Below are 25,713 nucleotides of genomic sequence, written 5' to 3' on the forward strand. Positions count from 1 at the left end.
AGTTATTTTAATTTCCATTGGCTAAGAAGCATGCAAATTTTAGTTAACTCAGGTTGAACTTATCTCTCTGTCTTGTTTTTCACATATGTAATATAAATGTAAGCCAACCCCTGAATAACTAGGAAAGGTAATTAGCTAGAATGTTTGCAATAAAAAATATTTTGCAAACAAAAAATACTGCACAAACGTTTCTTGAAAACATGTTATTTTACATATAATTTCAAACCACTTTATGGTATATCCTTTTTTTGCGCCTAAAAGCTTAGTTTTGAAAAAAAAATGATAATGGTGGAATTTCAAAGAGTGGAAAAGCATGGGAGTTATTTATAAAGGAGTCAGAGAAACCATAATCAAGAATTCTCTTGAATTTATTTCAAACACCACAGGTTAGCAGATCCCAGCAGCCCCATGAAAACCCTGAAATAACACCTTTGTAGCCATCTGGTTCAGACTTGCTTTATGATATCTCCATCAGCAACTTGCCACTATGAAGCGGGGCAGCCCTCTTGTTCTTGCTTAGTTTGCAACCTGTATGCTTGTCATATAAGCTACACGCTGCAATGTAGAAGGAAATTATTTTTTGCTGTTCCTCCATACTTTAGTTCACTTTCTAATTTAATGGCTGTTGAGCATTTTTCATCCCTGCCTGGATGCCAGCCTGGCAAGCTTCCTCTCAAAGCTGTGGGGATACAGCCCTTCCTCTGCTTGCAATTCTAGCCTTCATTTGAAACAATAATTTTAAAACTGTAGTTCTTATTCCTGTGAAATGTATTTTCAATTGACTGTTGGTGGTGACTTTTGAGCACTGGGTTGAGACAAAGTTCCAACCCATTCCAACCCAATAGGGAAAAATATGGTGATGAAAAATTGATGTCTAGGAATTCCCTGGCAGTCCAGTGGTTAGGACTCCATGCTTTCACTGCCAAGGGCCCCGGTTCAATCCCTGGTCGGGGGATCTAAGATCCCACAAGCCGCGTGATGTGGCCAAAAAAAAAAAAAAAAAAGATTTCTATAGTGGATGTTGAAAAGGCAGGGGCAGAATGACATCAGGTATTTACCATCCCTACTGTCGGCCCACACTTTGGGATGTAGCATCTATCACTGGGAGCTCTATTCCTAATTAGGAATTCTAGCCCTAATTATCAAGTGCTTTTCTATCTTGTTGCATGTTCAGGGAACTTTATCCCCACATCGCCCTATTTCTGAGTCAGTCAGGGTTCCTCAGTAACTGGGCTGGACCTTAAACTATGACAAGCCCCTGTCATATAAAAAGCCTTGTGCTAACTATTACATGAGAAAAAAGGATTAAAAAGCGAAGGTTCTTGTCCATATGCATGAATTGTTTCAGTTTGCTTTCTTCTTTGGTTTATTTGTTGTGACTACTTTTCAATTCACTTCCTGTGGTGGGTTTTTATGTGGTTGTCTACCTGTAATACCATTATTGTAAGTTGGTTCTGCAGAGGGAGAAAAGAATTCATAAGAGCCACAATCTTTATCTTTACCAAATGGAAAACAATCCCTACATTTGAAACAGTATATTATGAAATAAAATACACTGGGACCTAATTAAACTTAAAAGCTTTTGCACAGCAAAGGAAACCGTCGACAAAACAAAAAGACAACTTACTGAATGGAAGAAATATTTTCAAATGATATGATCGATAAGGGATTAATATCCAACATATATAAACAGCTCATACGATTTGACATCAAAAAAACAAACAACCTGATTAGAAAACGGGCAGAAGAATTGAAAAGACATTTTTCCAAAGAGGAAGTGCAGATGGCCAACAGGCACATGAAAATATGCTCAGCATCACTAATCATCAGGGGATGTCTGCCAATTTTTTTTTTTTCATTTTAAAGGTATGCTTTTTCCTAAATGATTAATATGTAATCTTTGGGATAACATTTTGGTACTGTGTGAATATTACACTCCCCAACACATTTTACCCAGTGGTTTTAGCATGCATTGACGATCCTTGTCTGAGCCACATTGGAGACTGCAAAATAGTGATTTCCTAATTTTATTATTCCTTCTTCATTTATTAGCTGGCATTCTTTTGTGAAGAAAAGACCTCCTTTTTTAGTATCTCTATGGACCCACAGATGGTTTTAAATCCAATTGGTTTTTTTTTTCAATTTTTAAAATTCCCAAATTGTCCCGTATTTGGCCCTTCATGCTTGTTGCTTTTCCTTTTGAACTGTACTTACCATTCTCTGCACACTTTCTTTGCTTTCTGACATAAGCTGTTCCAGGCTCACCTTGTACATTCTCTGTTTCTGATCTGGAATCAGCCATTTTTCCAGGGAACAGTCCTTCCTTTCAGTGATGAACAGTACTTTGAAACCAAGGTCTTGGCACTGGTACGTTCATTACCTCTGGGTAACATTGCTTCTGGGCCTCTTCAGTGGACAGAGCTAGGAATGTATATATTTTTAAAATCATGAGTTCATGCTGGTAACTCCACTTCAAATCCAGACCTCAGGGGTCCTGACCTTCCCCATTCCATATTTATATACTGCTTTTCCCACAATGAGAAACTTGAATCCTAATACCACCAATATTTACTCATTTGCTTTATCCTACAATAGACACACACACACAAATAAGAACCAACAACAAACCTGCAAGTAATGTTCATGATGTTTTTGTTTTCCTGTACCCTGAGAAAAATATCTCATGAAGGGTATATATTGGAGAAATATGTTGAAGAGTTATTTGAATAACCTTTTTATAAAATGTGTGTTCGTGTTATCACAGTAGTATAAAATTGTGTTCAGTTTTTTCTGATTGAATTAAAGATTAGGGTGTTTTCATCCCCTTTGGTATAATTTTATTTTTTAATATGTGAATATTTACATGGCTCAAAAACTCTCCAAACTATAAAAAAGTTGTTCTCAGAAGAGGCTCATATACTATCTTTTTAATTTTTTTAACATCTTTATTGGCATATAATTGCTTTACAATGGTGTGTTAGTCTCTGCTTTATAACAAAGTGAATCAGTTATACATATACATATATCCCCATATTTCCTCCCTCTTGCATCTCCCTCCCACCCTCCCTATCCCACCCCTCTAGGTGGTCACAAAGTACCGAGCTGATCTCCCAGTGCTATGCGGCTGCTTCCCACTAGCTATCTGTTTTACGTTTGGTAGTGTATATATGTCCATGACTCTCTCTCACCTCGTTCCAGCTTATTCTCCCCCATCCCTGTGTCCTCAAGTCCATTCACTATGTGTCTTTATTCCAATCCTGCCCCTAGGTTCTTCAGAACCATTTAAAAACATTTTTTTAGATTCTATATATATGTGTTAGAATATGGTATTTGTTTATCACTTTCTGACTTACTTCACTCTGTATGACAGACTCTAGGTCCACCCACTGCACTACAAATAACTCAACTTCGTTTCTTTTGATGGCTGAGTAATATTCCATTGTATATATGTGCCACATCTTCTTTATCCATTCATCTGTCGATGGAGACTTAGGTTGCTTCCATGTCCTGGCTATTGTAAATAGAGCTGCAGTGAACATTGTGGTACATGACTCTTTTTGAATTACGGTTTTCTCAGGGTATATGCCCAGTAGTGGGATTGCTGGGTCATATGGTACTTCTATTTTCAGTTTTTTAAGGAACCTCCATACTGTTCTCCACAGTGGCTGTATCAATTTACATTCCCACTAACAGTGCAAGAAGGTTCCCTTTTCTCCACACCCTCTCCAGCATTTATTGTTTGTAGAGTTTTTGATGATGGCCAGTCTGACTGGTATGAGGTGATACCTCATAATAGTTTTGATTTGCATTTCTCTAATGATTAGTGATGTTGAGTATCCTTTCATGTGTTTTTTGGCAGTCTGTATATCTTCTTTGGAGAAATGTCTATTTATGTCTTCTGCCCATTTTTGGATTGGGTTGTTTGTTTTCTGATATTGAGCTGCATGACCTGCTTGTAAATTTTGGAAATTAATTCTTTGTCAGTTGCTTCATTTGCAAATATTTTCTGCCATTCTGAGGGTTGTCTTATTGTCTTGTTTATGGTTTCCTTTGCTGTGCAAAAGCTTTTAAGTTTCATTAGGTTCCATTTGTTTATTTTTGTTTTTGTTTCCATTTCTCTAGGAGGTGGGTCAAAAAGGATGTTGCTGTGACTGATGTCATAGAGTGTTCTGCCTATGTTTTCCTCCAAGAGTTTTACAATGTCTGGCCTTACATTTAGGTCTTTAATCCATTTTGAATTTATTTTTGTGTATGGTGTTAGGGAGTGTTCTAATTTCATTCATGTACATGTAGCTGTCCAGCTTTCCCAGCACCACTTAATGAAGAGGCTGTCTTTTCTCCAGTGTAAATTCTTGCCTACTTTATCAAAAATAAGATGACCATATGTGCGTGAGTTTATCTCTGGGCTTTCTATCCTGTTCAATTGAGCTATATTTCTGTTTTTGTGCCAGTACCATACTGTGTTGATTACTGTAGCTTTGTAGTATAGTCTGAAGTCAGGGAGCCTGATACCTCCAGCTCCATATTTCTTTCTCAAGATTGCTTTGGGTACATGGAGTCTTTTGTGTTTCCATACAAACTGTGAAATTTTTTGTTCTAGTTCTGTGAAAAATGCCATTGGTCATTTGATAGGGATTGCATTGAATCTGTAGATTGCTTTGGATAGTATAGTCATTTTCAAGATGTTGCTTCTTCCAATCCAACGACTTGGTATATCTCTCCATCTGTTTGTATCATCTTTAATTTCTTTCATCAGTGTCTTATAGTTTTCTGTGTACAGGTCTTTTGTCTCTTTATGTAGCTTTACTCCTAGGTATTTTATTCTTTTTGTTGAAATGGTAAACGGGAATGTTTCCTTAATTTCTCTTTCAGATTTTTTATCATTAGTGTACAGGAATGCAAGAGATTTCTGTGCATTCATTTTGTATCCTGCTACTTTACCAAATTCATTAATTAGCTCTAGTAGTTTTCTGGTAACATCTTTAGATTCTCTATGTAGAGTATCATGTCATAGGCAAACAGTGACAGCTTTACTTCTTCTTTTCCAATTTGTATTCCTTTTATTTCTTTTCCTTCTCTGATTGCTGTGGCTAAAACTTCCAAAGCTATGTTGAATAATAGTGGTGAGAGTGGGCAACCTAGACTTTTTCCTGATCTAAGAGGAAATGGTTTCAGTTTTTCCCCATTGAGAACGATGTTGGCTGTGGGTTTGTCATATATGGCCTTTATTATGTTGAGGTAAGTTCCCTCTATGCCTACTTTCTGGAGGGTTTTTATAATAAATCGGTGTTGAATTTGGTCGAAAGCTTTTTCTGCATCTATTGAGATGATCATATTGTTTTTCTCCTTCAATTTGTTAATATGGTTTATCACATTGATTGGTTTGCGTATATTGAAGAATCCTTGCATTCCTGGGATAAACCCCACTTGATCATGGTGTATGATCCTTTTAATGTGTTGTTGGATTCTGTTTGCTAGTATTTTGTTGAGGATTTTTGCATCTATGTTCATCAGTGATATTGGCCTGTAGTTTTCTTTCTTTATGACGTCTTTGTCTGGTTTTCGTATCAGGGTGATGGTGGCCTTATAGAATGAGTTTGGGAGTGTTCCACCCTCTGCTATATTTTGGAAGAGTTTGAGAAGGATAGGTGTTAGCTCTTCTCTAAATGTTTGATAGAATTTGCCTGTGAAGCCATCCGGTCCTGGGCTTTTCTTTGTTGGAAGATTTTTAATCACAGTCTCAATTTCAGTGCTTGTGATTGGTCTGTTTATATTTTCTATTTCTTGCTGGTTCAGTCTCAGAATGTTGTGCTTTTCTAAGAATGAGTCCATTTCTTCGAGGTTGTCCTTTTTATTGGCATATAGTTGCTTGTAGTAATCTCTCATGATCCTTTGTATTTCTGCAGCGTCAGTTGTTACTTCTCCTTTTTCATTTGTAATTCTATTGATTTGAGACTTCTCCCTTTTTTTCTTGATGAGTCTGGCTAATGGTTTATTAATTTTGTTTATCTTCTCAAAGAAACAGCTTTTAGTTTTATGGATCTTTGCTATTCCTTCATTTCTTTTTCATTTATTTCTGATCTGATCTTTATGATTTCTTTCCTTCTGCTAACTTTGGAATTTTCTTGTTCTTCTTTCTCTAATTGCTTTAGGTGTAAGGTTAGAGTTGTTTATTTGAGATGTTTCTTGTGTCTTAATGTAGGATTTTATTGCTATAAACTTCCCTCTTAGAACTGCTTTTGCTGCATCTCATAGGATTTGGGTCATTGTGTTTTCATTGTCATTTGTTTCTAGGTATTTTTTGATTTTCTCTTTGACTTCTTCAGTGATCTCTTGGTTATTTAGTAGTGTATTGTTTAGCTTCTATGTGTTTGGTTTTTTTACAGATTTTTTCCTGTAATTGATATCTAGTCTCATAGCATTGTGGTCGGAAAAGATACTTGATACAATTTCAATTTTCTTAAATTTACCAAGGCTAGATTTGTGACCCAAGATATGATCTATCCTGGAGAACATTCCATGAGCACTTGAGAAGAAAGTGTATTCTGTTGTTTTTGGATGGAATGTCATGTAAATATCAATTAAGTCCATCTTGTTTAATGTAGCATTTAAACCTTCTGTTTCCTTATTTATTTTCATTTTGGATGATCTGTCCATTGGTGAAAGTGGGGTGTTAAAGTCCCCTGCTATGATTGTGTTACTCTTGATTTCCCCTTTTATGGCTTTTAGTATTTGCCTTATATATTGAGGTGCTCCTATGCTGTGTGCATAGATATTTACAATTGTTATATCTTCTTTGTGGATTGATCCCTTGATTATTATGTAGTGTCCTTCTTTGTCTCTTCTAATTGTCTTTATTTTAAAATCTGTTTTGTCTGATATAAGAATTGCTACTCCAGCTTTCTTTTGACTTGCATTTGCATGGAATATCTTTTTCCATCCCCTCGCTTTCAGTCTGTATGTGTCCCTAGGTCTGAAGTGGGTCTCTTGTAGATAGCATATATAGAGGTCTTATTTTTGTATCCATTCAGCTAGTATCCATTTTTGTATCCATTCAGCCAATTCTTTTGGTTGGAGCATTTAATCCATTTACATTTAAGGAATTATTGATATGTATGTTCCTAATACCATTTTCTTAATTGTTTTGGGTTTGTTATTGTAGGTCTTTTCCTTCTCTTGTGTTTCGTGCCTAGAGAAGTTCCTTCAGCATTTGTTGTAGAGCTGGTTTGGTGGTGCTGAATTCTCTTAGCTTTTGCTTGTGTGTAAAGGTTTTAATTTCTCCGTTGAATCTTGATGAGATCCTTGCTGGGTAGAGTAATCCTGGCTGTAGGTTTTTTCCTTTCATCACTTTCAATATGTCCTGCCACTCCCTTCTGGCTTGCAGAGTTTCTGCTGAATGATCAGCTGTTAACCTTATGGGGATTCCCTTGTATGTTATTTGTTTTTTTCCCTTGCTGCTTTTAATATGTTTTCTTTGTATTTAATTTTTGATAGTTTGATTAATATGTGTCTTGGCATGTTTCTCCTTGGATTTATCCTGTATGGGACTCTATGCATTTCCTGGACCTGATTAACTATTTCCTTTCCCATATTAGGGAAGTTTTCAACTCTAATCTCTTCAAATATTTTCTCAGTCCCTTTCTTTTTCTCTTCTTCTGGGACCCCTATACCTTGGATGTTGGTGCGTTTAATGTTGTCCCAGAGGTCTCTGAGACTGTCTTCAATTCTTTTCATTCTTTTTTGTTTATTCTGCTCTGCGGTAGTTATTTCCACTATTTTATCTTCCAAGTCACTTATCCATTCTTCTGCCTCAGTTTGTCTGCTATTGATTCCTTCTAGAGACTTTTTAATTTCATTTTTTGTGCTGTTCATCATTGTTTGTTTGCTCTTTAGTTCTTCTAGGTCCTTGTTAAACGTTTCTTGTATTTTCTCCATTCTATTTCCAAGATTTTGGATCACCTTTACTATCATTACTCTGACTTCTTTTGCAGGTAGACTACCTATTTCCTCTTCATTTGTTTGGTCTGGTGGGTTTTTACCTTGCTCCTTCATCTGCTGTGTGTTTCTGTGTTCTCTCATTTTGCTTAACTTACTGTGTGTGGGGTTTCCTTTATGCAGGCTGCAGGTTCATAGTTCCTGCTGTTTTTGGTGTCTGTCCCCAGTGACTAAGGTTGCTTCAGTGGGTTGTGTAGACTTCCTGGTGGAGGGGACTGGTGCCTATGTTCTGGTAGATGTGGCTGGATCTTGTCTTTCTGGTGGGTAGGACTGCCTCCAGTGGTGTGTTTTGGGGTGTCTGTGAACTTAGTATGATTTTCAGCAACGTCTCTACTAATGGATGGGGTTGTGTTCTTGTCTTGCTAGTTGTTTGGCATAGTGTGTCCAGCACTGTAGCTTGCTCGTTATTGAGTGCAGCTGGGTCTTAACATTGAGATGGAGATCTGTGGGAGAGCTTTCGCTGTTTGATATTTTGTGGAGCCAGGAGGTCTCTGGTGGTCCAATGTCCTGAACTCGGCTCTCCCACCTCAGAGGCACAGGCCTGACACCTGGCCGAAGCATCAAGACCCTGTCAGCTACACGGCCAGGTACATGGGGAGTTTCTTGCCTTTTGGGAAGTCTGAGGTCTTCTGCCAGTGTTCAGTAGGTGCTCTGTAGGAGTTGTTCCACATGTAGATGTATTTCTGATGTATATGTAGGGAGGAAGGTGATCTCCACATCTTATCCTCCACCATCTTGAAGGTCTCTCTCTGAGCCTCATATACTTTTTAATTCCTGTCACCACTCCATTCTTCCTCCTTCTGCCTTCAAATAGCAAATGATTTATATTCACTTCTAGTTCCATCTTCCTATCTTTTTCTCTCTCTATATACATATATATATATACATGTATATGTATATATATATTTACTTACATATATATAAAGGAAAAAACAACTTTATATCTGTGCAGATATAGATGTAGAAAAATGGTAGCAGCCTCTTAGGCAGCTTGTATTTTTTCACTCCATACCCATTCTCAGAGATGATCCTCATTTTTTTTTTTATAACTTTGTCATTAAATAGTACTCCATTGTGTGGATGTAGCAGGGTTTCTTCAACCTGCCTCCTATGGATAGATCTGGGTGGTTGGTTTCCTATATTTTGCAATGAATAACCTATTATATATGATTTTTTGGTATCTGTAGCAGTTCATCACCTGGGGTAAATTCTTAAAAGTGGGACTTCTGGGTCAAAAAACATTCTGATGGATATTGCTGGACTCTCCTCCATAGGGGTTGTATTAAAACCTTTGAATTTTAGGAATAGATTTTTTTTTTTAAGTTTTCCGGGTAATTCTGATGTGCAGTCAGGTTGGGAACTGTTGGCCTAGATTGTCAGCAATTGTAAGACACTGCAATTTAATTTTCCTACGTTTGATATTATCTAAGGCTAAGGAGTAAACACTGTGTGATAGCTGAATAAAAAATATACCTCACGCTCACTTTAAAAGGGGTTTTGCCTGTTGGGAATAACATATACACACTACTATATATAAATTAGATAAACAATAAGGACCTACTATATAGCACAATGAAGTATACTCAATATTTTGTAATAATCTATATGGGAAAAGAATCTGAAAAAGTATATATATATATCACTTTGCTGTACACCTGAAAGTAACACAACATTGTAAATCAACTATACTTCAATTTAAAAAATATCAAACAAAAAATAGATAAATAAAAATAAAAAAATAAAATGGGTTTCACCTGTTTGGCATCATTTTAGTCTCTCTTTTTTTTTTTTTTTTGCGGTACGTGGGCCTCTCACTGTCGTGGCCTCTCCCGTTGCGGAGCACAGGCTCCAGAGGCGCAGGCTCAGCGGCCATGGCTCACGGGCCCAGCCGTACCACCTCATGTGGGATCTTCCCGGACCGGGGCACGGACCTGTGTCCCCTGCATCGGCAGGCGGACTCTCAACCACTGCGCCACCCGGGAAGCCCCTGGCATCATTTTAGATACCTTACTGATATGGCAATGTCCAATCTGGACTGATACCTGTTTAGGCATCAGCAGGGAGCACTTCTAGGGGACCCAGCATCCTAGTTGAGTAATTCCTGTTACTATTCGTCCAAACATTAGTGTCAAAATGAAGTGATAGAGTCCAGGTACCATATTTTATATGTTCTAAGACATTCTTTTTTTTTTTTTATTATCTCCATAATCAGTTTGCCTCTTACAGTTGACAATATATCATGATGAAATCGGCAGGTTTTTTTCTCTCTTAAAGGACAGTTTCTAGTAACTTTAATATGGAATTTTAGGAATAAGAGGGTAATAGTTGAAAAGAATCAAAATGGAATTCTAGGCAAATTATATGCATACTTTCTTAGTGATCCTGGACATGTATGTAACTAATCAGAGTAGAGAATAATGTGGTCAGTCTCCAATGTCTCTGTCCTAAACTCAGTGACCTGGGGTGAGAACAGGTAGTCTTGGTTCCCTCATTCCTTTGCCTCAGTGGTCCAGCCTTCTGTGTTCTCCCCTTGACTCTGAAGCTGGTCTCTGACAATCGGTTATGGGGCCTTGTGGGCTTCCTCCCTTTGCCCCAGTGTCTAGTTATTTATAAGAAACAGGGTTGACTGTCTTTACCTCTAAAAATGTTCTCTGCCCCAGCCACCACTTTATCACTTTTTCTCAGCCAGATGCTGTGCTCTTCACCCATGTACAGAGCCATCTGCATGCTAAGGCCAGCAATGGTGTTCCTAACCAGGAAGGGATCCCAGCCTTGCCTCAAGGGTCAATAGTCCCCCGGCCATATCTCTCTAGTAGAGCTGACCACCTGTGCCTGTCTGCTGTTCTGCATAGTGCCCCCAACACAGCGACCACACAGTCCCCATGGCTGGCCTCATAGTGGACACTCATTCTGGTCCAGTGCTCAGGTCTGCTCTACCACCACTAAGAGTCTGCGGTGATAGGAAGTCTCCTTGCCTACTAGGTCAAAAGTCTCAGACAAGCCAGTTATGCGTGTTCCGTGCTTTCGATAAGAAAGAGTTTCTTGACAGGTTTCAACTACAAAGACTTCATCCTAAGAATAATCAGACTGCCTTTTAATTCCACTTTAAAATTTCCCTTATAAGATCTGCCCAATGTAGATGACAGCTAAGCAGATGGAATCGAGCCTCTCAGAATTCGGAATTAACGTTTTTCACCAAGAATTTTTTTTTTGTATGACAGATTTTTGAAGTATGCTTTGTAATAGTTGTTTTTGTCTTTGTCTTTGCTGTTGTTGTTTGAAGCAGTAACCCAAAGCAGTTGCCCATAGTATTTGGAATCTGATTATGGAGTTATAGGAAAAAAATTGTTTATGACAGTATCTAGGAAAACAAAATACTACTTCCAGTTTTAAATGTTAGTTGAAAATCTTATTTGAATTTAAATTTGTCAACCCCACTCACAGTTCATAAAGAATTTCAATTCAATGTCTATCTTGAATACAATCTAATTGTTTCCTTAATTGACTCAGCCATATTTTATGAGGTTAAATCTAGTGTTTTTAGAGATAAAAATATTCTTTTGTATGTGGAATCCCTTAAGGGCCTGGCTGTCTTTCTGATGGTCACTGGGAACACAAAGGGAAATAAAACATTGTCCCTGTCATCACTGAAATTCAGTTTAGTGGGCAAGTTCATGCATAAAGATATACTCATAGCAGATTGCAGGGACAGAAATAAAGAGAGAACACGAAGGAAGAGCAACTACTAGAAGAGTAAAAGGGGAAGTTTCATGGAGGGAGTGCCAGGTAACAAAGCCTAAAGCACGGGTAGGAGTTGGCCAGGTAAAGCTGGGAAGCTTATGGAGGAAAGGCTGAGAAAATATTCCAGGCAGAGGGAAGCCATGTAGGAAGGACACAGACAGAAAAAAGAATTGTGTAAAGAAGATGCTGGAAAGTAAACTGTAAGGCATGGAAGAGAAAGGGAGAAAACCAGAGAGACTGGTTGGAAACCATGCAAGACACTTGAGACTTTATCTCATTTCTTAAGGATCTTGAACACAATTCTGTGAAGCCAGGGCCTTACTAATATCTGTGGAGGCTTTAATATGTGTCAGTCCCTCTCCAGTCAACAGAGTAGCTGTCAGCTCCTGAGGGGTGGTATGGAAGTGAGTTTTTTTAAAGAGATCAAAATTACATACAGGGAGGCTGGTAAGTGTTCAGACAGACTCTCATCATTATGGACATTAAGGCTAACGCATTTTAATCTACTTTTGGACTCTAACACCTGATAGTTAAAACTAACCAAATTCCTGAGTTACTAAACCTCAATTTGTGTTTTTTGATGTCCTCTTATAGCAGTGTCTCTAATAAGTTATACCTTCACACTTGTGTGTAAGCAAGTTAAATGCAAAATATGCAAATAACCAAAAGAAAATCCAGCTGTGGGCTTGAAAAGGATACTTTGGGTAGGTGTTCACTCAGAGGAGGCAATGTGTACAAATGCAAATACAATTGTTATAATAGATGATGAAAGATATTATCATAGCAGTCACGCTAATGACGATGTCAGAAAGAGAATATGACTCGGGGGGTGTGTACAAGAAATTTCCTGGCACGTTCACTTTTAAGTGAACACCAATAAGGGCAGACATACAGGAATGACTGAAAATCCATCGGGGTTGAGCTGAAGAAATACTCTGGGTTGAATAGATGTTTTCTTTTTGTTTGTTTTGTTTTCCTAGCCCCATATGGTTGGGATAGTGAAGAAATTAAAAAAACCCTAAGTTATTCATGACTGAGAGCGCAAGAAGAACTATAATAAGTCTCTGTTTGTAAGCAGCAGAAAACCCAACTCTATCTAGCTAAAAACCTAAAGGAAGTTTATTGACCAATGTAATTGAAAAATACAAAGACAGGGCAGCCTTCAGACATAATTCGACTTTGACACTCGTGACATTGTTGTGAATGATTTTCTCCATTTTCTCCCTCTGGGCATCAAGCCTATTTTTAGGCTGGTTCCCTTACTATAAGTGCTAGAACTTTCCGGGAGCAAACGCTTCAGCATATATTTCTGGGACAGGGGAAACAACTTCTTCAGCAGTCATGGACCGAAAGTCCTGAACTTCACTTCTATGAGGCTATTGTCAGCCATATACCTGCCCTTGAACCACTGGCTCTGACCAGGGGATAGTCAGATGCTGATTGTCTTGGGCTGGGTTCTGTATCCATCACTGAACCAAAAACTTTGACAAGGAGATTCCATTACTTCAATTGACTCAGATCAATCAGAGCCCACTCCTGAAGCCACAGTGCCTTCAGTGCCCCATGGTCACCTCTGTCACCTTCTGGTTCCCTGGAAAAACAAGCTCAGTTGGTCCAGGTACAAATCCAGGTACAAAGGGAAAATTTCATTTCATAATGATCTTTACTTAAAATGCCAAAGGTCTGGAGGTTTGAGAAAACTCGAGAAAGACATAGTTCTACATTAGGATATTTTACTCTAAAGTTGGAGATATATGCATCTTTTAAATTACAGGGACTAGAATGCTGAAATGTTCCAGATCACTTCTGGTGAGAGGCCACATTTTATAAGGCCAAAATAAGAAAAGAAGAAATGAAAGAGCTCAGAAATCTCAGGAGAGCTCATCCAACACTCTGCCTTTATCTTAGACCACACTTCTGTAGATGATGGCTCTGTTAACTGGGATTAGATACACCAAAATGGGGGAGTTTTTAGCTGAGAAAAACAGATGTCACAACTAAGAAAAGGAATGCAACGTGAGTTTGTCTCGAAGTCTGTTCTGTGACGCACAACTTTCTTGAGCCAAAATTTTAACGTGAGCAAACAGTTCAGTGCTGCTCTTAGCAGAGAACCATAAATTAAAGATAAGCAACGGTTCAGACTTTCCAAGGCCTTGACTTAGAAGTAACTCCGGAATCCCAACCAAATCGTCATTTGGTTAAGCAATTTGGCATTTTTCTATTTTGAGGCATTAAACTATAATTACAAGTCATTCTTATTTCATTACAAATAAATGTCCCTAGAGTAGGTACAACTAGGGACGTCTCTTCCTTTTCTTTAAAAGAAAAAAGAAAACAAACAAACAAAGAACAGCAAATAAACAAGACCAAAGAGAAAAAAATTGCAAAACAAAACTTGATGAAGCTGGAAGATTGTGTATATGGTATGTTTTATATTTTGATCAACATATAAAATTGATTTGCTAGTACATCAGAAGGACTCAAATACTCAAAAGGTAATCTGGAGGTGCCTCTCATTGGAAAGAAGGAAAGTAAAGTTCCTCTGACAAATCCAAATAAACAAGGGTGGTGATAATTTACCCTCCTTACAATCAAGTTTTTCCTTTAGTGTTTTCTTAGTTGGAAGTGTAAGTTGATATGAGGGGTGGGGAGAGGAAGAACAGAAATTTGTTAATAGTAAGTAAAAAAGAAACACAAAAAACTCTGCAAGTCGAAAGGAAAGGAAATGTGGGCCTAGTGGAAAATGACTTATCTTCCTTTTCAACTGGCCATGAGCAAATCCCATTATAATATGCCAGGAACCCAAGAAAAAGGTTTCTGTGCTGAATTATGTGAGTCTACCTGAAATCAGAGTGATGGATTAGGACACTTCTCTGATCCTTCCAACTCATAATTTATTCATTCAGTGCCGCTTCTTGAATAACTATCGGGGCAACTGTGCTACTTTCTAATGGGGGATATGTAAAAGAATAAAATGTAATTTATGCTTTAAGAGAGCCCATAATCTAGAAAGGTATTCATATACTGCTTAGATAAACAAAGACTAGCTTCGTTTTCTATCACCTATCCAATGTTCCTGTAAGTTCAAAGTCTCCTCTCCCCACCCCACCTTACTAGTCTGGGTAGCAGGGGAAAAGATATGTACTGCCAACCAATGGTTTCTCTACCTCCTCCAGTTCAAATGGTCTGTTTTGATTTCAGATCTCTTTTTGAGGTTAAATATTCCCATGAATTCTAAGTTTAAATCCTTATCATGGTGGCCTTGCCCTTCTTCCTTCCCAAGGTTCTGTCTGTCCTTATGGTTCCTCTTGGCATTGGGAGGATGTCATGTGGTCTCAGGTTGGTCTTTTGCTGTTTTCTGCGGTGGGGTGGCTGGACCAACCCTTGGATCCACTAAGCTCAGGTCTGCTTTGTGGGGTCACGTTGCTGAGTGGCAGGTCGAAATCTGCTCCAAAAGTCAGCAGCGAGGGAATGCTTGATCTACACATGACTGGACACATCTCCTTTCCGGTCTACATTTGTGGTTTGTGGAATTCGTAGAGGCTAGCATGGTGCTTGACCAGAGTGGTATTGGGTACATATTTATACTTTAGTATCATGAATCAATTTTTCTGTAGTCTTTTCAATGAGAAGTCATATGTTTTTAAAAAGCCTATGTACTGCATGGGAATTCCCTGGCGGTCCAGAGGTTAGGACTCCGTGCTTTCACTGCCAAGGGCACAGGTTTGATCCTTGGTCAGGGAACTAAGATCCTGCAAAACGCCTGGAACAGCCAAAAAAGAAAGAAAGAAAGAAGGAAAGAAAGAAAGAAAGAAGAAAAAAGATCGTACCACCTTTCAAATAAAGTTCTCAATTAAAAAAAAAAAGCCTACATACTGTATAGTAGGTGTTCAGTACATGCTGGGTTCTACTCTCCCTTCCACTCTTTATAGTAATTAACTGCTGAACAACTAACTGTTTTCCACTTTCTAAATGGAAAAAAAAATCAGCAAAATATTTTCTCACTTCAAACCAGCCAAGTCGTAACATACGGGGTTCCTATCACATACGTGAAATGTACATTGTTTTAGTAGTCATATCAGTACCAGCAGAAAGGTGTTAAAAAATCCTCTAAGAATTAACAAAATCCAGGAGGAGTTTAAACTCTCAGTTTGTTAAAACTTAAGTTGCTTGATTATTTTCAGCATTATACTTCATATGTGTTTGCATTTTAATTTCGTATTTATTCTTTAAGCATCAATAGAGAACATTACAAAGAAATTTTACTCATGATCGTTTCAGACAAAACCCAGTTGTTTATTCCCGGTTTCCTTATTGTCTGTAACTATATAATTATGTAAAATATTTATAAATATGCATTTACACAAAGTTGCAGTAATAAGATATATACACTTTCAAGTCACTTTTTTGTCTTAATATTAAACATTATTTTCTATATTGCTAATTGTTATATGTATGATTTTAATAATGACATAATATTTCATCAATTAGAAGTTCCCTCATGACATATTTAGGTCATTCTTTAGTTTTTCATGATTATACGTACTATTACAATGGCCACTTTTAGGAACATGATAGAGATTATTCCATCTCCTTTTTTTTTAAATTTATTTTTTATTTATTTTATTTTCGGCTGCATTGGGTTTTTGTTGCTGCGCGCAGGCTTTCTCTAGTTGCAGCGAGCAGGGGCTACTCTTTGTTGTGGTGCATGGGCTTCTCATTGCGGTGGCTTCTCTTGTTGCCGAGCATGGGCTCTAGGCATGCCGGCTTCAGTAGTTGCAGCACGCGGGCTCACAGGCTCTAGAGAGCAGGCTCAGTAGCTGTGGCGCATGGGCTTAGTTGCTCTGTGGCCTGTGGGATCTTCCCGGACCAGGGCTCGAACACTTGTCCCCTGCGTTGGCAGGCAGACTCTTAACCACTGCGCCACCAGGGAAGCCCAAGATTATTCCATCTCTTGACTGATTTCTTAGCAGTTAGTTTCCCAAGAAGAGCTCCCTGAGTTATAGAGAATGAAACTGGATCATTTTGATCTGTATTCCTGGGCTGTCCTCCAAAAGGATTGTGTCTACAACAATGTGTGCAGGATCCTGCTTTCCCGTGCTGGCCACTGCTAGCACTAGTTCACGTTTCATGGACTAGTCTTTTTTTCTGGCATGACTGGCTCTTCTTTTATCAGGAGTCTTCCATTTCATTTTAAGTCAGATTTGAAATCTGTTTCTTCTGCAGTTAGTAGAATACTCTCTTTTCTTTCTCTTTTTACTTTAAGCATCTCACTTTCAAATATAGTAAAGAGCAGAGGTCCCCAACCTTTTTGGAAGCAGGGACCAGATTCATGGAAGACAATTTTACCACGGGGACTGGGGGTCCGGGGGATGGTTCAGGCCATAATGCAAGTGATGGGCAGCAGCAGATGAAGCTTTGCTCCTTAGCTGCTCACATCCTGCTGTGCGGCCCAGTTCCTAACAGGCTGGGGACCGCTACCAGTCCTCGGCCCGGGGGTTGGGGACCTGTGGCAAAGAGGATTAAAGTACCTTTCACAGAAAACAAAGGGATTTTATTTATTTATTTATTTTCACACACACACACACACACACACACACACACACACACACACACACTGTATTTTAGTTTTACAAGAGATAAATCAACTGACACCAAGCATTGTAAATGGATGGCCACAACAAAAGCAACAATGATTGCAATTACCAAACATGAAACACACTCATACTATGCCATAATATTGACATTCAGTCCAGTAATCCTACACTGTAACAGCTCCTTTACTTTGCAGTGGAAATGGATTTGTGTATCTTTTGCCTCTGAGTCCTTGTGGGATTTTTTTTTTTTAATTCAAACAGAAAGTCACAAAAATTATAATCATCCTCATCAGTTCACTCAGTCTTGTAAACAAAGGGATTTTTGTTTGTTCGTTTTAACATGCAACATATCTGGAAGTAAAGCTTATTGAGCAATGACTCTAAGTGCTTTATATGTATCAGCTTGTTGAACCTTCAAAACTGTACATTATTTCCACTCAGTGGATCAGATCATGGAGACAGAAAAGTTAAATAATTTGTCCTCTGTCACATAGCTAGTAAGTAACCCAGCAGAGATCCCAACTCAGAAAGTCTGATTTCAAAGTGGACTCACTAAATCACTGTGCTATTCTAGAAATGGCAGCAAAAACTAATGTCTACTTAGCAGCAGTTCCATGGAAGACTTGTCTTTTTTCTTAGGAATTTATATTTAGATTGGAAACAGACCAGGAAAAACAGTCTTCTTTTAATAAACCTTTCTTCTCATCACTCTCATCCTCTCCTAAAACATATAAAAGGGACAGAATGGGGAGGGGTAGAATATAAATGACCAAAAGGACATTAATCTTTCTTAGCTCCATAAACTTTTCACGCAATGAAGATTACCAAATAAAATATGAAAACAATTTTTCTGTCAACAATTTGTGAGCCAAACTCTAATCATATTCTTCAGTGGAGCCTTAAATCAACATGGGATGTGTACAACAATAATTTCTTATGCTGCATCCTTTTCCTGAGGTCCACAAAGAAGTTTACAAATACTAGACCTAAGAAGGTTGCCAATTATTTATTTTTTGAAATGAAAGTTTATTTTGTCTATTAATTACATGTTCTTTTTGAGCTTGTTACTTAGAATATTGTTGACCTAGGAAAGGTAAGCACTTTTGTAGATGAATATCTAATTCTGTTTTTTACTATTAGGTCTGACCCATTTCCCTTTGTGTTTTTAAGTATTAAGAATTCCCATACTTCAAAGGTAGGAACAAAAAACAAAGAAAACAAGACATAAAAAATAGCTTAAGGAGGAAAGTCACTCATAATAAAAATTATACTTTGCATCTTTAACTTTTTAACTCTTAAGATGTATTTTCTTATTTATGTTTTTTTAATTGAAGTATAGTTGAGAAATTATTATTTATCAGCTCAGTACTAGGAGGTATCTGTAGACAGATGTTAGTCTCATTTATTTTACAGATGAATAAATAGAGGCCAAACGAAATCAGTCATGAACCCAAAGAATCCATCCTTTCCCTGCTCTTTCCTTAGCTCAGTCCAGTTAGAAAGACAAACTGATGTCTAAGCTACACTTCTTGAATAGACCCCGACACACCTGATGATGGACAACATGAGCCATATAAAAACACATTTTAGGAAGATTTTAGGTCTGACACAGATAATTCTGTGACATAGTTGCTGTCTTGGGCTGCCCGAAGCTGCAGTTAGGCAGCTGTAGCCAATTTGCTGAAGAATCATCTCTCTGCCATCTCTCGTTTTCTCATCCAGGTGGTAAAATGATAGCCTACTCTTATGAATCTACTCATTTAGTTGGCTAGTATCTAATTAGAGAAGAAGCAAACTGTTCTTTCTCTCACATCAGAGTCTAACAGAGCAGCTTATGGCTTCTTCCACCAGGTGAGCTCTCGGTGGCGCCTGGCTGGCCTTCCTCCACTGAGTCAGCACAGGTTTGCTGCAGCTGACTATAACTAGGGCCTCTAGGGAGCAGGGTGGCTTGAGAAGATGGCCTCAGGATCTGCAGAGGAGAAAACTTCTGGGGTTCTAGCTGCTGGTGGAGTTATTGGCAAGCTATGACTAATCAGACATGAAATTTTCTCGTTCTGTTTTTGTTTAAAATTTTTCTTTCCTTTCTAGTCCAAGTTAGCTTAATTTTTGTAGACTCAATCTCAATACCCCTCACAAAGTTTCTATCATAATCTTCTGGAAAAGTTATACTTTGTGCTTAACTTTATTTGTGCTTAAATTGGGACAGTAAACCATTTAACCAAGTATCATTTTTACCCTGACTCTTATACAGGTATCCCCTGCTTTTTGACAGTTAGCTTTATGCCACTTCACTTCTACAAAAGACCTACTTTAGCACCTGTTTTTGTTACTGAATCAAACTTAGGTCCACTGGCCCCCACGTAGTAAAGGTAATCTACTGATACCAGGTTGTGGTAAAGGAAAGTACAGTGTTTATTGCAAGGCCAAGCAAGGAGTACAAGTGGCTAATGCTCTCGAGACCTGAACTCCCCAGTGGCTTTCAGGGAAAGGTTTCTAAAGACAGGGTGAGGGAAGGGGTCGCAGGGTGCCTGACCAGCTCCTGGACATTCTTCTGATTGGTGGTTAGGTAATTGTGAGTCAACATCATCAACCTTCTGTTTCTAACAGGTATGGGGTCTATGTGATGGTGTTCAGTATGCAGTTAACTTCTTCCACCTGGTGGGAGTTTCAGACCCTGCAAAATAACTTAAGGATATGGCTCAGAATATTACCTATAGCCCTTGAAAGGAAGCCCTTTGTTTTATGCCTAAACTATTATTATTTTGTCTTGCTTGACTGCTTTCCTTTGTTTCTGCATTTTCTCACTTCTCTGATTAAATTTGCTCTTTAGAACTTGGAGAAGGCCTAGGAGGCTAAAGTTTTTCTACAAACAAGAGGCGGGGGGAGGTGTCTGTCCCCAAAACGTGGCATAGGGTCCTGCTCCGTTACAATCCCCTCTTTTCTTTGATACTCCTCAATCTTGATAGGGAGCAGGTGTGGGACAAGAAAGGAAATGAAGTTTTGCGTAGAGAGGTTAATCATAAGCTCAGCAGAGGAACTCGGTTTTAGGGGGGACTTGGTTTCATTTTCACTAACTGAAAGAAATCTGAAGAGGATTTTCGCTATCGCGAAAAAAGGTGAAAAGGGAAAATAACCCTAGCAGCAAGAGTGGCACTGCCAAGCTCCTTGCCTGGGAACTACACTTAGCATCTCAGCACCAGACCATCATAACTTTGAACTGTGTCTGTGAGCAGCTGTGCTTTATCTTGATTTCTTTTGTGCATCCACAAGCAAGATGTGTTCGTAGATAATTGCTTCTTCCCTTGATGCCATTTCGCTTAGGAAAGGTTTCATAGACACGCTCAGCTTTTGGATACAGGAAAGCTTGTATTTCTTAGAACTTGGCTCCTTAATTAACATAATGACCTGAGACTTTGGTCTAGATAGCTGCGTTGGGGGTGATGGTGAGTTAGGTACTCTAGATGAAGAGTTTTGAAAGAGGAAAGGCAACTTGCTTTCCACAATGACACTTGTATATTTGATATAGATGTTGACAAGAATAAATATCTAGTTAAGTTTATTCTAGCTCTTTAATTTTTAAAAAATATATATAGCTGAATGAATACTTATGTTTTCTGGCACTAATTTCTTTGTGTTTGTACATTTCTTTCTTGTCTAATGGATTTAAAGAGCAGGACATTTTCATTCTGTCCTAAGTATTTTCACACGAAACACATTTTATAGCTGTATCTCATTGTCCAACACATGTCCTCATTCATCTTGAGCCACTGATGGATTTCTGCTTCCTCCTACCTATGGATTCTGTTCTGTGTGCCTAAAATGATCAAAAGTTGATCATTCAGAGTCATTTTATTTGCATGTGATTTGATTAATGATGTAAACATGACTAATTGTTTAAATAGTAGAGCTAAAATTTTTTGTTGTTTTATTCCTATAGAGGCTACATTTTAATTTTGAAAACATTCAGTACTATCCTATCTTCTATTTAGAGAGAATAATGCTTTTCAGACATGGCTCTGATGATGATAAAAGAGGGAAAACGTCCTTATTAGATAGAGATGCATACTGAAGTATTCACAAGAGAAAAAGAAAATAGTTGGTATCTGGGATTTGCATTTAAATATTCAAGTGAAAAAAAAAGTTAAGGGGGAAATGAAACACAATTGGCGAAACATTAACAATTGTTGAAGGCAGGTGATGAGCACATGGGTTTATTTTATTAGTTTATGTATTTTTCTGTTTGAAATTTTCCAGAATAAAAGAGGCTCGTTTACCACTTTGAGGCCCATTCCACCTCTGCCTCTTGCTTCAGTGAATCACATATTTTCACTGTTCATTGAAGAGAACTTGTCATATTCTCTGCCTCAAACAGATAAAACTTTATTTCACAAATAGGTCCCTGGTTTGGGAGACAGTAGAAAAACACACCTTGAGGTCAGACAGATTCTATGTATTTTGAATGCTTGTTCCACCACTCCTGACTGCAAATCCTTAGACAATTTACTTAACCTTTCTCATCCCCATTTTTGTTTTTTATTGAAGTATAGTTGATTTACAGTGTTGTGTTAGTTTCTGGTGTACAGCAAAGTAGTTCAGTTATATTTATATTCAGTTCTATATTTCAGATTCTTTTCCTTTATAGGTTATTATAAAATATGGAGTATAGTTCCCTGTGCTATACAGTAGGTCCTTGTTTGTTATTTATTTTCTATATAGTAGTATGTATCTTGTAATCCCAAACTTTCATCCCAAATTTTTCATCTGTCAAGTGGGGATAATATTCTTGTCACCTGGCTGTGGAAATTTAATAAGATGAGAACCTAGCATTAAGGGCTATGGATTCTTAATATTTAATAAATGATAATTTAAAAGATTGTGAATAAATGTTAGTAATAGCAGTACTAGGAATTGTTGTGGCTGTCAATATCACCTTGGAGTTGTGTGAATCTAATATCTACTGTGAAGGACCTTTTTTTTTTTTTCAAGGTAATTCATAATAGCAATGCATAGAATAGAATAGCAGTCTAGCCTATGTGTGTCATATGTTTGATTCTCCTTCATAGACGTTTTGCTCAGCAGTATAATGGATTGCCTTAGAGCTCTACAGAGCTTTTGGGGGAGAAATATGCTTCCGTCTGTGAACTCCTGTTCAAGGGCTATCTCTTCTCCACAGCCTCTTTGGATCCCTCCAGGAAGCATTAGAACTTCGCTTTTGTGTTCTCTCAGTGCTTAGTGTACATATGAAAGCACTCGCCCCAGATTATTGTCGGTGTTTAATTTGGGGGTTTGACTCCCAGAGTCCAGCACCTTGTCTGTAAACCATGGTTTTGATTCTCTTCCGCCTTTACTTCCAGCTCTATCCCTGGCTCATATTAGCTGCTTAAAATATATGTGAGAGGCCACTCTCGCCTTCTGAGATGGCCCATTTCTCTCTAGATAAATCCACTTCTTACCTGTCACTTTGTCTCTCACTAAATACTTTCTGCGCTGAGACATCAAGAACCTAAGCTTCAAGTCCTGAAACCAGGTGTTAACCTGAGATCAGGTCTTTTAGCCTGATTTCAGTTAAAAGACCACCACTTCTCTGGTGGCACAGTGGTTAGGAATCCGCCTGCCAATGCAGGGGACACGGGTTCGAGCCCTGATCCAGGAAGATCCCACATGCCACGGAGCAGCTGGGCCCGTGCGCCACAACTACTGAGCCTGCACTCTAGAGCACGCAAGCCACAAGTACTGAGCCCATGTGCCACAACTACTGAAGCCCACGCGCCACAACAACTGCAGCCCATGAACCACAACTACTGAAGCCCGCGCACCTAGAGCCCGTGCTCCGCAACAAGAGAAGCCACTGAAATGAGAAACCCGCGCACTGCAATGAAGGGCAGCCCCCGCTCACCGCAACTAGAGAAAGCCTGCGTGCAGCAGCAAAGACCCAACAGAGACGAAAATAAAAACAAATAAAATTATATATATATATATATATATATATATATGAGGGTTTCCTGCCTGAAGGAATGAATAAATGAATGAACCACCCTGCTTATTTATGAAGAGTTTCTTTTATTTTTCTGGACAGCTCTGTTAGATCGCCTAAATAGAGATCAAAGTCCACAACTCCTTTTTATGTCCCATTTATATCACTCAAGGTTCATGTTTTATGACAGTCTATGGATAATTCTTCTTACATTTCTGGGAAAAAACCCAGCATAGGAAGGGAGCAGGGTGGAACAGGGGTGAGAGAGAGAGAGAAGGTTGGACTTCCACTAAAATTTTTCTGAGCCATGTTTATATTTTTATCAATGGGGAATGGCAAACTCGAACAACTGAAAAGCACAGTATTCATGCAATTTTCTATTACCTGTGCTAAAAGACAACGTTTAGGGGCAGAATATATGTGTCTAGCAGGTCAAAATGTTATTACCGTGAGTTGGCACCTATTTACCTATTTATATTGGTAGGATAAGTCTTGTGAAAAATTACAGGCAGTCAGATACTAAGAAAAGGAACTTCAATCAAAATAAGTCAGTCAAAGCTTCCTGCCTCTGTCCTTCCTGATAGTTTGGTCCATTTTTCTAGCTGTGGTTTGTTTTTTTTTTAAACACTCCGCTTCCTGTTATTATGAGTAGCTACCTTTCTGGCCAGACTTTTAATAAATTACAGGGCTAGACACATCAAGGTAGCTTCACAACGTTCGTTAAATGGAATTGAAAACACCAGAAGCCCAAGATAAGTGGGTGGTTTATTGGACAGTAACCTAATAACACCAGCCAAGCAATTGTACTCTAGTTACCTAGAGGTTTCTTTGTCAAACCTCTGTGATGTTATACACCTTATGAATGATTCTGTACTTACTGAAGGAGTATACTTGCATTTACAATATGACAGAGATTCTAAGAAGGAAATCAGAGGTGGTTGCATCCTTATTGAAAAATCATGGGTAGATGTTAATACAATTGGGGACAATAAAAATTGCTCTGCTGCTCATTAGAAGTGAATGAGCCACACCTCTTGCCTGTTTAAAAAGGGTGTTTCTTCCTGTAGTTTCTTTATTTGCCCACTGGAAGTTTGGTTGTATTTTACTACAAGAAACTGGTTTTTAACAATATTGAACAACAATGATTCAGATAGAAATGAAGTCATTTTCAATTTCTCCAAATCATATAAAATGACCCTGTGGGAAATACACCCAAGCACTTCCTCCTGAGAGGAGTACTGCTTGAAGAGGAGAAAATGTGAATTTGTAAAGGACCTTCACCTCCCCACTCATTCCTTCAACACATTTTTTTAAGCACCTACTATGTGCCAGGAACTATGGTGTCCCATAGGAACACAGAAGAAAGCACAGAGATGTGACTCAGCTCACATGAGGATGAGAATTTAGGGGGGGGAATTCAGCAACCAAACTAGCAGACAATAACATTATAAACGTGGTGGGTGGAAAAGGATAAGTCCAGAGAACCATGAGAAGAGGGGGTGGTATTAGGAAAGGCTTCCTGGAAGTAGTCACAGTTGAGCTAAAGGATTAGTTAATAGACAGTGGATTGAAGGGATTGAGGGAAGTGTGAGTCTAATGAAGGGTATGACCCATACAGAGGCACTGAGAAGGTAGCAGTGCTTTTGAATTACTTAAAATATAATTTAGGGAATTCCCTGGCAGTCCAGTGGTTAGGACTCTGTGCTTCCACTGCCATGGGCGTGGGTTCAATCCCTGGTCAGGGAATTAAGATTCCACAAGCCCTGCGGTTTGGCCCCTCCGCCCCCAAAATATATATGTATATACATGTATATAAACTTTAGAAGGTGCTGGAGTACTGGAGGGGAGGGAGGATGGCGGGAAATGAAATGGAGAGGTTCTCAGAGCCTACACTATTTAAGGTCTTCCTGGTACACATTGAAGAGAGTATAATGTGGGAAACTCTTTCCTAGAGATAGGAAGTTTGTACAAAGTTGTCCAGTGTAAATACCTAGCTGCTGGGCAGGTAGGTATTGATGCACATAAGATGCAATGACAGCATGCATCTCACTGTCCCTCTGGGAATTCTGGAGCTCTAAGGAAGTCCCTGTGCCTATGCACGGCAAGAATCTGGGCTGGCTATTTGGGAGTTTCACTGTACACATTTGGCAAACGTGGCCTACTTCCAGCACGTTCACGCCAGTTCATTCAGCCAACAGCTACTGAATTTTGTCTACGTATCAAATTCAGAATGAAAGAGTGTGGACAGTAGGAATGAAAGTGAGGGGAAGAGGGAAAGAAACTGACCCTGATCATCTATAACCTACCAGTCATCTCACATACATTATTTAGTATATCCAGAAATTCCTTGCAGTGGGTGTTACCAGGTGCATTTTAAAGATGAGAGAACTGACATTCATCAAGGTT

General features: G+C 38.6%; 1 long non-coding RNA gene across 1 annotated transcript in view; it reads right to left on the reverse strand.

Annotated features, from left to right (window-relative positions):
* Window positions 1–1,910: 1,910 nt before the first annotated feature.
* The window catches only part of LOC132437375 (uncharacterized), a 106,734-nt gene continuing 82,931 nt past the window's right edge, over window positions 1,911–25,713 (reverse strand). The window contains exon 3 of the long non-coding RNA XR_009522017.1: window positions 1,911–2,421. This is a non-coding gene — a long non-coding RNA (uncharacterized lncRNA). The remainder of the gene's footprint in view (window positions 2,422–25,713) is intronic.

Source organism: Delphinus delphis, chromosome 14 (assembly GCF_949987515.2).
Source record: "Delphinus delphis chromosome 14, mDelDel1.2, whole genome shotgun sequence".
Lineage (NCBI taxonomy): Eukaryota > Metazoa > Chordata > Mammalia > Artiodactyla > Delphinidae > Delphinus > Delphinus delphis.